The sequence below is a fragment of the Tripterygium wilfordii genome, chromosome 20 (genome assembly GCF_013401445.1).
Source record: "Tripterygium wilfordii isolate XIE 37 chromosome 20, ASM1340144v1, whole genome shotgun sequence".
NCBI lineage: Eukaryota > Viridiplantae > Streptophyta > Magnoliopsida > Celastrales > Celastraceae > Tripterygium > Tripterygium wilfordii.
Window position 1 is genome coordinate 3480164 of NC_052251.1, and position 13711 is coordinate 3493874.

The window sequence follows — 13711 nt, forward strand, 5'->3', positions numbered from 1 at the left end:
TTGTTTTTTCACTCCTTTAACATTGTCTTCGTTCCGAATCAAGGTTGGTAAAAATAATGAATAAAATTTTCTCATATTACACAAATGTATGTTCATCGATTAAATAAAGAATATATTTGTTGATTTAAATACTTTCTAAATATGCAACTATATTTACAATAATAAAAAATTACATACTGTTTCTTTTGTACAAAACATGAAGCACATGAGATTGAGAAGCATACTAACAAAAACAATATCACATGAACTCTTCTATAAACACAATCATATCCAATCAACAACCCAAAGGTATAAAACACAAAAGCATTTTGTAAAGAGGGCGGTCTTTTGACTCGGTAATAGGTCACATGCTAAACTGAGTTTCAGATATCTCTGCATTCTCCAACCACAGTTGATTTAAGCAAAAAGAAAAAAAACACAGGCTGAAATTGACCTAGGTGCATTTTAAAGATAAAAGATTGTCTATCTTCAACGTTGGGTTGATCTGCAACAATTGAATGTATAGATACACTCTGCATATGTGTTCCCACCCAATAGATTCTTAACTTTAATCAGCCAAGATTGACTGACCAAGCCACCCAAATTTCTTGTCATAAAAGCTCTTAGACACATGTATTTTTTGACCACGTTAGCCATTCGAGCTAATTTTCCATCAAATGATGCTGACGTTGCAGTTAGTGGATGACGTGGAATTTAATTATTTTTGTTTGAATTACACGTGTATTTCAGGTGTCATCGACCAATAAATGTTTAACACGTGTCATTAAAATTTTAAATGGTTAATTGCAAAACTTGAATGATGGAATTCTGAAAAGTTATAATTATCAATGTTTAAAGCCTTGATACTTTTAGAAATGGATCAAATAAGCCCTTGAAGTTTAAAAAAAGTGTCAAGTAAGACCTTGAAGTTTAAAAAAAAGGGTCAACTGACACCCTCATTTCAATCAGTTAAAGAAAAAAAAAAGCTTGTATTTCAAGTAAGTCAAATTAAAACCAATTAGATAACTAACATGCTTCAATTAACCAAAATACAACAAACTAGACATAGGCACCGTTTGGTGCACAATTAGGAGGGACAATATAATGCATTTCAATCATATATAGTGTTGACCAAACAAACAGCAATTTCTGGGTTCAAATTTCCAAGCAATTTCAACACAATAAATTATCATTTTGGAATTGTGATTTTTTGTACAATTTGGAGACAATTTCATGTACTTCTTTAGTAAATACCCAGAATTTTCACAAGTAATTACACAATCTGCCATTACACAAATCACATGCCACCCACTTCAACCCTTTCGATTTTCCTCTCTGATATTGAGTGCGATTTTCTTCTCCTCCCTCAAGTGCGATTTTCTTAAAAATTTATTTAAAAATTTATGAAAAAAAGTTATTATTATTTAAATTATGCAGTGGTTATAATTTATTTAAAAAAATTTTATTACTATTATATAGGTTGAAATAAGTTATGGCCCTTTATGTAATTTACACAACAATATAAAGACTTTATATTGTTTGAGCAAAAGTGTAACCAAACACCTAACAACATTTCAATAACCTTTTATACTACCATTTATTACAACCATTTATTATCTGCAATATATGCTACAATATATGCTACTGACAAAATTGTGCACCAAACGGAGTCATAATCCATGAACTTAAACATAATCCAATACAAATCCAGAACAATTTTAATACAAACTCAAGAACCAATAGCAAGCATAATATGATAGAGGCAACAACAAACACTAGACATAACATCTACGAGTCAGGCTTCGATGCATTCCTCTTCATTTTAGAATTCTGACTTCCACGATCGATCACCCTGGACATGGAAGTTCCAGCTACAAAATAGACAAGAAATATGTGTTACTTCATTTTATTCACAATGCAATGTTTAACAACAGCATAATGAAGAATTAAGGTTAGTTGATGGTTGAATACTTACATTGAGAATTGATCGAGCTGTGTCAAGATTGATATAAAGGCCTAGTCCAGACAGCAAAGTTCTCTTCCTTGGCTTGATTTTAGGCCTACAGTCTTTGTGAAAAGGACTAATATATGTAGCCTTTTTTGCTGCCATAGAGTTGCTAGATTGTCCTTCACTTCTTTGACATGGACCACTTATTGCACTTACATTTGTTGCTACTACTGAATTACTAAGAAATTCTATAGGCGCAATGGTTCTGCCAATAGCATTTGTATGAGCTGCAACTGTGTCAAATTCACCCTGACTTGTTGTATGTGCCATTGTAAGATCACTGACTTGGCTACTTGCACGACGCCTACCAGGACAAGACTTGTTTCTCGTATTATGACCCTTTCGTTTGCACACATGGCAAGTCATGGTCCTCCCTTCTCTGCTTAACTTGGTTTTCACAATATTTTCATGAAGTTCTCTTCTCCTCTTTTTCTTCAGTCTCCCAGGCATTTTCCTTAATTTTGGAGGAATTAATTTTTCTAGGCCACATGTTCTCCCCCCTAATTGGCTCTAATGGTCTTGAATATGCCCTCAAATAAGTTGTAGTCTTATACCAGAGATTGATGTAGTCTTTAGACCTCTCACCATTGAATCTGCTCTTCTTTCTAATTGCATCATCTCTCAAGTCTGGGTCTTCATCAGTGCTATCTCTATAGCTACCAGGATCGAAAGACTCTAAGTACTCATTGTTAGGACCATCTGACTCACTATCAGCATCTGAAACATCCATTTCAGCATCCCCAACATTAACTTCAACACTGCCAACATCACTTTCAGACTCATTTGCACCTACGCCATCATCATCATTATCACTTTCCCGCAGTAGAGCCACAGATTTCCAACCTCTACCATAGTTTTTCACCTTCTCTCTCGCTGCAATAACTTCTTCATCATCCTCTGAAGAATTATCTTCAGGGAGGAATTCTTCCTCTTCCTCTGCTTGTTCATTGTCATCACTGCTATACCCACTAGATGTTCCCTGTAACAATAATAGGAGAGTGGTCAAAACAGCTCAATATCATGTGCAAACTTAAACCAAAATCAGGCTAACCTCATCACTGAAAAATGTCTTCTCACTGCTCTACTTTTTCGATTGACCATTTCAATGGAATAAACAACAATATAGATAGATGAAACCTGAAAGAAACACAGGACGAAATTGAACCCAACATCAAAAACAACCTAACATCCAAAAATTGAAACCAGTGACTGAACCCACGTACCTAAACCCAAATTCGAACACTATAAACCCTAGTTCGAAACCCATTAATTGAAATCTAAGCCAAATCGAAATCCCTAACCATGAACTACAAGCCAAAATCGGAACCCATACATTGAAACCCAACATCATATTCGAACCCAAACCGAAATAAATGGCATTACAAAGATGAATACATACCTGAAAAATATGGAGAAGATCTGCAATGGGAGGGGGGCTGGAGGAGAGGACGATGTTCACAGATGTGAAAGAAAAAGGGAAGAGGATAAATTTTAGGGTTTAGCTCAAATGAATAAACAACCCTTTTCGGTATTTGTTACAATTTACACGTATTTTTCATTTCAATTTATAACAAATCCATGTCAGATAATGAAATCCACATCAGCATCATTTGACGGAAAATTAGCTCGAAGGGCTAACGTGGTCCATTTTTCATAGTATAGGGGCTTCGTTGGCACGAAAAAAAGTAGAGGGGCCTGGTTGACCCTTTTTCGTAAGTAGAGGGGCCTTTTCGTTACTTGTCCTTTTTTTTTTGGTAACTTTTAGATTGAGAAGTACCTTGCGAATATGTACTGAGAGAACCAATGACTTCAAGTCACTTGTCAAAAAACCAAGTATTGTAAAATTATAACGAATTTAAATCCATCCACTAGGACCTAAAATGGCATATAGATTCCGTTTGGGTCCCTTTTTTCAGGATAGGTGAGCTCCAATTCTTTCTCCAATTTTTTATTCCAATTCTCTACCAAAACACATGTTAAATCGTGAATTAAAATGTGTGATTGAATATTTTGATGTTTTTGATGTTAGAATATAATAGATTTTGAAAAAAAAATTATAATATTATATTCTAAATTATAAACCCTAAATCCTATACTCTAAACCCTAAAAACTAAAAATTAAACCCCAAATTCTAAACCCTAAACATTAATTCCTAACCCCTAACTCCTAAACTTTAATGTCATTTTAAAAAAAATCATGATTTAACATGAATTTTGATAGAGAATTGAAGCCAAGATTTGGAGCAAGAATTAGGGTTGTGCACAATTCGATTTTAATCAATTAATCGAACCAGACCGACCGACCGTTAAACCGAATTTACCGGTTAATGTTAACCAATAAGGCAGTTCAGTTAAAGGTTTGTTCGTGTTTTGGTTTTCGGTTAATGGTTCGATTAACATAAAAAATTAGCCAAATTAACCGAACCGAAAATATAGCATATTATATAAATATATAATATATATAATAATATGTGTACATATATATAATATGATTATTCTTATAAATATATAATTATGTTATTAATTTTCCACATATTAATAATTTAATACTTATATTCTTCTAAAAAAATCTATTAATACTTATATCAAAAATTCAAAATAAATATAATATACATCAATTAATAAGCATTAATTCATGTACCAAGTACCAACTTAGTAACTTACCATGTAATGTAACAATGTAACACCTTCAATATATTATATATTTATATTTATCATGATTAAATATGATAATGAAATTAATAATATGACAAAACAAATACTATAAACCAATGTTATCAGACTCGACCCGCGCATCGTGAAAATAAATTTTGAGGGTTCAACCGGTTAGTCAGAAAAGTTAAGGGTTGAACCGCACGTTTCTTTTAATTAATTTATTAATTCATAATACTATGAAAATAAAAAATATAATAATATATGATTAATCAAATATGACATCCCAAAAAATTAATATCTCAACTACAAACATAAACTTTGTAATCCAAACATCACAAATTCCCAATACAAACATAAACCCCATAACCTAAACTTAAAAATCCAAGATCCAAATACAAATTTAAACTCCATAGTCCATAATCATTAATCAAATCTCATAAGTTCAAACACAAACTCCATAACCCTCCGACTATCAATGATCCTTATGTAAGGTGCAACCCTTCTCTTCCTCCTTTCAAATCTCTTTAAAATTTCACCTCTTGCTTTCCAAATTACAGCATACATATAACCCATAGCCAGCCTATTTTCACTATCAACCAACCTCAACACATGAACTAGAGGCTTGGTTATGTAAACAATGGTGGCACTTTCTTTCCAAAATGATGAATCCAATACAAGGTTAGTAAATTTCTTCCCTTTACTATCTATTGATTATGTTGATTGCATCCATTTACTACATGTCACCATTTGACGCAAGGCATCCTTTTGCAAGTTCAAATTAAACCAAACATCAGATATGAAAAAAATTGAATGAACTAATGAAGTAATCACAACATCAGATTCTTAGTCTCGAAACTGATCTCAATTGAGTTATGAATAAGTTTACACTTTTTTTTTCAACATTTTCAAATTTTAAAGGGAAGAAAGGACAAAATTTGATTAATATTTTTCTTTGGGAAACTCCTATAGGCTATAATACCAAAGTCAAACCCATATGAATCAATTCAGCAACGACATTAATATTGATCAATCAAAGTCTCTTTAGTCTTTATTGATAAAGAAAATTCGAACCAAAAGAACAAATTGAAATACTCAATTCAAACCGAACATGTAAAAATGAAATAAAAATTAAAGAAACTTATTGCATACAAATTTAGAGACTCAGAAATTCAGAGAGTTCACAGGCAAAAAGGCACATAAAAAAATTCAGTCTTAGAGATGAAAATGAAGTGCAAAATACGTGAAGAACCATGGAAAGAAAGAAAATCAACTAACCTGAAAGCCTGGAATTGAAGTTTTGAGTTTTGACCTTGTCCCCAAATTCTAGGTCATCATCTGCAGAATGAAAATAGAAGAGAGATTAGAGTCGGTAGTCCGGTACTCGATAGAGGTGAGGGAGAGAGAAGAAACTCACAGTGAGAGAGATCGAGCCATCGCGAGGTGAGTCTTCGTGAGAACTTCAGTTCACTTGAGACTTCAAAGTTCAGAGGGAGTAACGTGTTTGTTTGTGTCTTTGTGAGTTCACGAGCGTAACCCTATATGAATTTGTTAGATTTTAAGAAATAAAAATAAAAAATCTTCATTTAGTAAACCACGGGTTGTAAGGGTCACGGGTTTGACGATTACCCGCGGGTTTAGGCGAGTCGTGGCGGGTTTATTGCTTGCTCGAGCTAACATAGTAACCGGCCTGACATTCCTTGAAAATGTTGGTTTAACCGGTCTGATCGGTGGGTCGGGCCGGGTCTGACAACACTGCTATAAACCATTAAACCCTAAATCCTAAGGTTAAAGGTCCCAACAATATAAAACCTTAAACCTTTTGTTTTTTTTAAATGGGAACCCTAAACCCTATAAAACCTTATGAATGTAAACCCTAAATCCTATTAACTATATAACTATAGTCATGTTATAAACTTAAACCCTAACCGATAAAACACTAAACCTATAAAATTATACTCTAATAATATAAACCCTAAACTCTAACATTATAAAACCTTAAACCTTTTATTTTTTTTAAATGGGAATACTAAACCCTAGATTACCTTATGACTGTAAACCCTAAACCTATTAACTATAATATAGTTATAAATTTAAACCCTAAAATTATAAATCCTAAACGCTAACATTATAAATCATATTATATGCTATATTAGTAACACATTCCACATAATATAAATATATAATAAATGATTAAAAGATCATGATGTAGGATATGCTATTATTTATTATTGATTAGGTAATAAATAATAAAATGATTAAAAGATCAGATTATTTATTAATATGTTATTATTATTTATTAAAATATATTTATGTACTATAATTCTGGGCCATTGATCTAAAAAGATCAATGGCCCAGATCTAGGGCAACATCCAAATGAATCAAATGATAGGCATAGGCAACGCAGCCACCCCTATCTTCACTATTCAGTCTTCAGTTCTTCTTCTTCCTTCTGCTTCACCACTGGTCCGCTGGATGTCTTGCTTGCTAGTCGTATAGTAATAGAACATAGGGATCTTCATCTAGCTCAAGAGTACTCGAGGTAACACCATCTTTTCTTGCTCAAAGTTTAATATAATGTACAGATTCCCATTCAAATCATAATTGAAGGAAAAAAACACGCAATTTTATTTTTAGTGCCTAAACTTTGAGCTTCATCACAACATCCTCCCGTTGGGCTTAAATGAATGACAGAGGTGAAAACAACTGCAAACCACATTATTCAAGGTCATATTGGCTTAGTTCGAAGTTAAGGATTGGAATATTCTCTTTCATCCTCTATTTGTTATAGATCCATCTTAATGCAATCTACACATTTTGGGTTTAATGTTTGCATTTGATTGTACTTTAACTCATCCTCAGGTTATCAATGGCTGATAATCATGGTCAATCTGAAGCGAATGTATTTTCAATTTGATTTGTATTTGATTTATTCTCAATTCTTTGTGATTAATAGGTATTCGTAAGATGACAGTGGGGGAGGAGCCATCTAATGCCCTGGAAGAGTAACTGGTATTTATCTTTTTTTTTCTTTTTTTCCTTACAGTGCTGTAGACATAAAAAATTACAACCCAATTAAATAAAAATAGTGGGCTCTAAATTAAAATAATTTATGAAGCCCAAATCAAATTAAGTTAGTTAAGTGGATTAAATCAACGATAAATTCAAATAAAATAAAATCAAAGAGATAATCTTTGATTAAGTGATTTTTCTACAAGACCCTTAATGTCAAGGGTCAATACCAAGGGTATATCAAGTAAATTTCACTTCTCCCTTTGCCTATAAATACCAAGCTCATTTGGAGGAGGAAGAAAAAAAAGGAGGAAAAGAGAGAAACTATCTAAAGACTCTCAAATTTCCTTCAAGCTCAAGTTCTCTAAATCCAGAATTCTTATAATTCCTTCAAGTCTCAAGTCAAAGTCAAGTCCCGGAAGTGAAAAATGAAAAGTTCTCTAAATCCGGAATTCTTAGAATTCCTTCAAGTCTCAAGTCCAAGTCAAGTCCCAGAAGTGAAAAGTCTAAGTTCTTCAAGTCTCAAATTCAAGTCCAGCAATTAAATCCAATTGGAGTTTATTACAAATTCGTAGAATTTGTTTGAAGTGTTCAACTAAAAATCAGAGGATTCCGTATTCGGGTGGAATACGTCAAGAGAAGAGATCAAGTCCACTTTGATTTACATATTTATAATTTGTATCAACTTCTAAGTGTATTTTAATTTACACCGAGAAATTTGTTGTGTACAAATTTCTGGTACCCTCAGTGGGACACTTTTCTCCTCTCATCTTTCGGTTGAATTTATTAAATTCAGTCTAAGTCAAAACTATGGAATCCACAATTCCTTCGAAGGAGATTGATGTCACTGATGACGTCTCTCACGCAACTCATATGCGAGTTAAAGCCGGAGAATCACAATTGATTTCTCCTCTTAAGAAATTCTCAAAAAAGGGTCAAAAAAAGTCTCATGTGAGTAAATCTAAATCTAAATCCAAATCCAAATCCAAATCCAAATCCCATAAATCAAAAGAGGAGGAATATGCATATTCCAGCTTCTCGGGTGATGAATTCGAGTCCAAATCCCTTCAAATCAAAGCTGAAACAAAAGAGGCGGAATATGTATATTCTAGCTTCTCGGGTGATGAATCCGAGTCTAAATTCCTTCAAATCAAAGCTGAAACAAAAGAGGCAGAATACGTATATTCCAGCTCCTCGGGTGATGAATCCGAGTGCAAATCTCATTCTGTGAAGTTGACATCACGGAAGTGGGGTGATTACACCTTTCCTTCGGAGATTGAATCCAAACCCAAATCTCCCAAGTCGAAAGGAACGGAATATGTATATTCCAACCCCTCATATGAGGAATCTACATCACAGAAGTGGGATAATTACATCCCAACATCGAAATCAAAGATTCATGTACCGGTCATGATGACAGAGGCAACAAGTTCCGAAGATCAGGTGAAACAAATGAATGTCACCATTGATCAATTGACAAAGTCCTAAGAAAAGAAGGACAAACAAATTGTTGCACTCATAAACCGATTAGATTCCTTAAGACCAATTACGGAACCGAGCCATGAAACCTTTGTTTCACGAGAAGGTAAAGCTCCAGAAATTTCAAATTCTCTTAAAGCTCAACAAAAGCAAGAAGAGCAAGATCGCATGACAGCACAAAATGCTCTCCGCGATTCCACCAACTTATCTGTTGCTTTACTCTCTGTTAATCAACTCCAAAACATGATTGTTGATACCATCCGAGCTTAGTATGGCGGAGCCCCACAATCATCTCTAGTGTACGCAAAACCATATAGTCGTCGGATTGATGAAATCTGCATGCCATGAGGTTATCAGCCCCCTAAGTTCCAACAATTTGATGGGAAGGGCAACCCAAAGTAACATGTTGCTCATTTCATCAAAACTTGCAATAATGCGGGTACATTTGGTGATTCCATGGTGAAACAATTCATGTGCTCTCTAAAAGGAGCCGCATTTGAATGGTGTACCGACCTTCCAGCTGGCTTCATTGAAGGTTGGGATCAAGTTGAGCGTGAGTTTCTAACTTGCTTTTATAGCACTTGACGGACAATTAGCCTCCCAAAACTCGCAAGAATGAAGCAGAATAAAGAAGAAACTGTGGTCGAGTATATTGAACGCTGGAGAAACCTTGTCCTAAATTACAAGAAACATATAAGTGAAAGTTCCTCCATCGAAATGGGTGTTCAAAGGATGCATTGGGGTTACTATACAATCTTCAAGCTAATATGTCTCATTCCTTCTAGGAACTTGCAACCCGAGCCCATGACTTGGAAATCCAAATAGCAAGGCATGGAAGCTATTTGCCAAGTGACCCTCGTGAAAAAAGAGAATTAAAGAAAGAGGTAAAGAAAGATTCAAAGCCTTCACGGACTAAAGAATCCATGGCTGTTACTACTAACCCAATTAAGATTTCTACACAAAAATCTAAATCTAAATTCAAGTCCAAGACTCGTAAGGATCAAACTCAAATCAAGGAGTGACCAACCTTGAAACAAATGCAAGAGAAGGAATACCCATTTGCGGATTCCGAAGTGTCTAGAATTCTAGACCAATTACTTGAGCAGAAGCTCATAGAGCTTCCCACTTCGAAACGACCCTAAGAAATTGGCCAAAATGATAATCCTAAGTACTGCAAGTATCATCGGATCATTAGTCATCTGATTGAGAAATGTTTTATCTTGAAGGACATAATCATGCGGTTGAATAGGGAAACAAGATCAATCTCGATCTTACTGACAACGCTGAAGTTAATTGTGGAATAGTGGCTTTTGGCTCATTTGATCCCATTCCAATATCAATGGAAGCTCAAACAATGCCCTCGTCCCTAACTAACGAGGAATTATCAAATATAGAACTGACTATTGAGCTTTCTGAAGGAGCTGTAAGAGTCCAGTTCATTGTAGATGGAGAAGCTATCACTGTCTATGCATATCCCGAAATGCCAAGACCACAAGCTCTAAATAGGCCAACGTTATATGAAATTATGACAGATGATTTGGATGTGTGGGATTCGTCATTAGAAATGTATGATTCATTCTCTGAAAGTAAAGATGAAGGTTGGATAGAGGTGAAAAGTAAAAGACAATGCCTATCACCAATCCGGTCTCTTCTAAGTCCAATACCTTTACCGAATAAAGAGTTTGGAAGGAGAGAAAATAAGAAATCTTGGCCTAAGAATTGATTAAGAAGAAATCGAAGAAAGACACATGTTGATGTTGAGAATGAAAGCACTCATTCAACTCCCCGAAAAGAAGTAACTATTAAGGAATGCTTTCCAAAAGATTACTTTCTAGATGAACATATGACATCATATGTGATCAATGCAATAGACTCTAAAGAGTCACATGAAGAAAGAGATGGTTCTAAGAGGGAAGCCTTAAGCATTAAGAAGAAAGGAGTTGTTACTTCACTCCAAGAAATTCCCTCTGACATAAACATCTTTGAACTCCCAATAGATACTCATTTGGCGTCAGTTCAAACACTGCTCAATTCGGAAGAATACAAAGGGAAAATATTTTCCCAAATAAGAAAAGTTAGTCCCGTTGATTGTATGACAACAATTGCTTTTACGGGCAATGACTTACAACTTGGGAGGAGACTTCATAACACGCCACTTTATGTTAGTGGACTTATTCGAGAACACACAACATCTCGAATCCTTATTGACTGTGGATCTGCTGTAAATATTATGTCGACTCACACAATGAGAAAGATTGGAATCTCGGTGAATGAGCTTTCTAAAAGCAAACTTACAATCCAAGGTTTCAATCAAAAAGGACAACATGCCATTGGCATAGTCCGGTTAAAGATTGAGATGAATGACTTGATATCAACAGCTTTATTTCATGTAATTGACTCCAAGACGTCATATGAATTACTCTTGGGACGTGTCTGGTTACATGAGAATGGAGTTATTCCCTTAACATGGCACCAATGCATTGTAGCCGAATCAAAACCGTTCACAAGCGAAGAATCTCATTTTGCGGTTGCAAAATTTTACCAAAAAGAAGATATGCCCTAAGAAGCCCTTCCAATGTTGATTTCAGAATTAAAAAATGACGTAAAAGATTACTCAATTGAGAACATCTTATCGAGAACCTTTGTGAAGGAATCATCAAAAATTGAGTTGTCTAAGAGTGATATTGACATTCTCAAGGAAGACCTAATCCTTTCGATTCCTTCTATTGGGAAAGTTGTGAACTTTAATTCTACACAAGAAAATGTCAAGAAAGCTGAGCTTCCTAAAGCTCTGGGAGACCATTCAAATTGTGGTTTGATCTGTGTGTAAAGAAGCTCATAGAGAATGTTGGATACGGAAAAGGGAAGCCTCGCGAACTTGGTGACCTTGATTCCGTTCTTTCTAGTGGAAAAGCTCCGGTGATAAATAAACAAAGAATATCTATTTCGCAACCAAAACACGGATTGAGACATGAGTCTCGCGACTCACACCCTATCCGAATTAGAGCAAAGAAAGCATCGGCCAATCCAATCATGATACAGATTTTTGAGTATAATGATGAAAAACCCGTAGAACCACTTGGTTGGAGCCAAATACAAGAACAAATTACTCGAATTTCAATATTTGAACGGATGGGTGATAATCCGTCAACATCAAACCAAATAGAATCTGTACAAAAATTCTATGTATTTTTTAGGCTTGGGCAAAAAGTCCAGAAAGAGGATCTGAAAAAACGAAGGAGACAAAGACGTCGTAGATGTAATGCTCTAGCTAAAGGTAAAGGTAAAAACAAGGTGATTGTTTTTGTCAACCACGTCACAATTGAGGAAGTGGTTGAGAAGGAATTCAATTTTGAATCATCTTCTGATGAAGAACCTATATCAGCACCATCTACCTTTGAAGATGGGGGGCAAGCTACGGTTGATGATCTCAAGGAGATCAATCTAGGAACTGAAGCTGATCCAAGGCCAACATTTATAAACGCACTTCTAAGTCCAGAAGAAGAAACAACATACATCTAGCTTTTACAAGAATATATGGATGTGTTTGCATGGACTTACAAAGAAATGTCAGGACTAGATTCAAAGATTGTTGTCTATCACTTGTCTGTCAAACATGGAGTACACCCCATAAAACAAGCTCAAAGACGATTCCGATCGGAATTAGTCCCGAAAATTGAGAATGAAGTCAATAAACTTATTGAAGCTGGATTCATTCGAGAAGTTAAATACCCGACATGGATTGCCAATATTGTCCCAGTGATGAAGAAAAATGAGCAACTACGGGCCTGTGTTGACTTCCGAGATTTAAATAAAGCATGTCCAAAGGATGATTTTTCATTGCCCATCACGGAGCTAATGGTGGATGCAACTACTGGACACGAAGTGTTATCCTTCATGGATGACTCTTCTGGATACAACCAAATTCGGATGAACCCAAAGGATGAGGAATTCACTGCATTCCGTACTCCAAAAGGAATATATTGTTACAAAGTTATGCCTTTCAGATTGAAGAATGCCGGAGCCACGTATCAACGTGCCATGTAGAAGATCTTTGATGATATGTTCCATAAAATGGTAGAATGTTATGTGGATGACTTAGTCGCAAAGACAATAAATCGAAAAGATCATTTAGATGATTTACGGGTTATCTTTGAAAGACTTCGTCGATTTCAATTAAAGATGAATCCTCTCAAGTGTGCATTTGGTGTCACTTCAGGAAAATTTCTTGGCTTCATCGTAAGGCATCGAGGTATTGAAATCGATTGAACAAAAATCGATGTCATTTTAAAAATGCCAGATACGACTAACTTACATGAGCTAAAAAGCTTGCAAGGGAAGCTCACGAGAAGGTTTATTTCAAACCTTGCTGGACGATGCCACCCATTCAATAAGTAGATGAAAAATGAGACTTCTTTTAAATGGGACGATACTTTTCGGAATGCCTTTAATAGTATCAAGGAGTACCTCCTACATCCGTCTGTACTAAAGGCACCAATTCCAGGCAAGCCATTAATCCTATACATTGCTGCCCAAGAGCGATCATTATGAGCACTTCCTGGACAAGTGAATGACGAGAG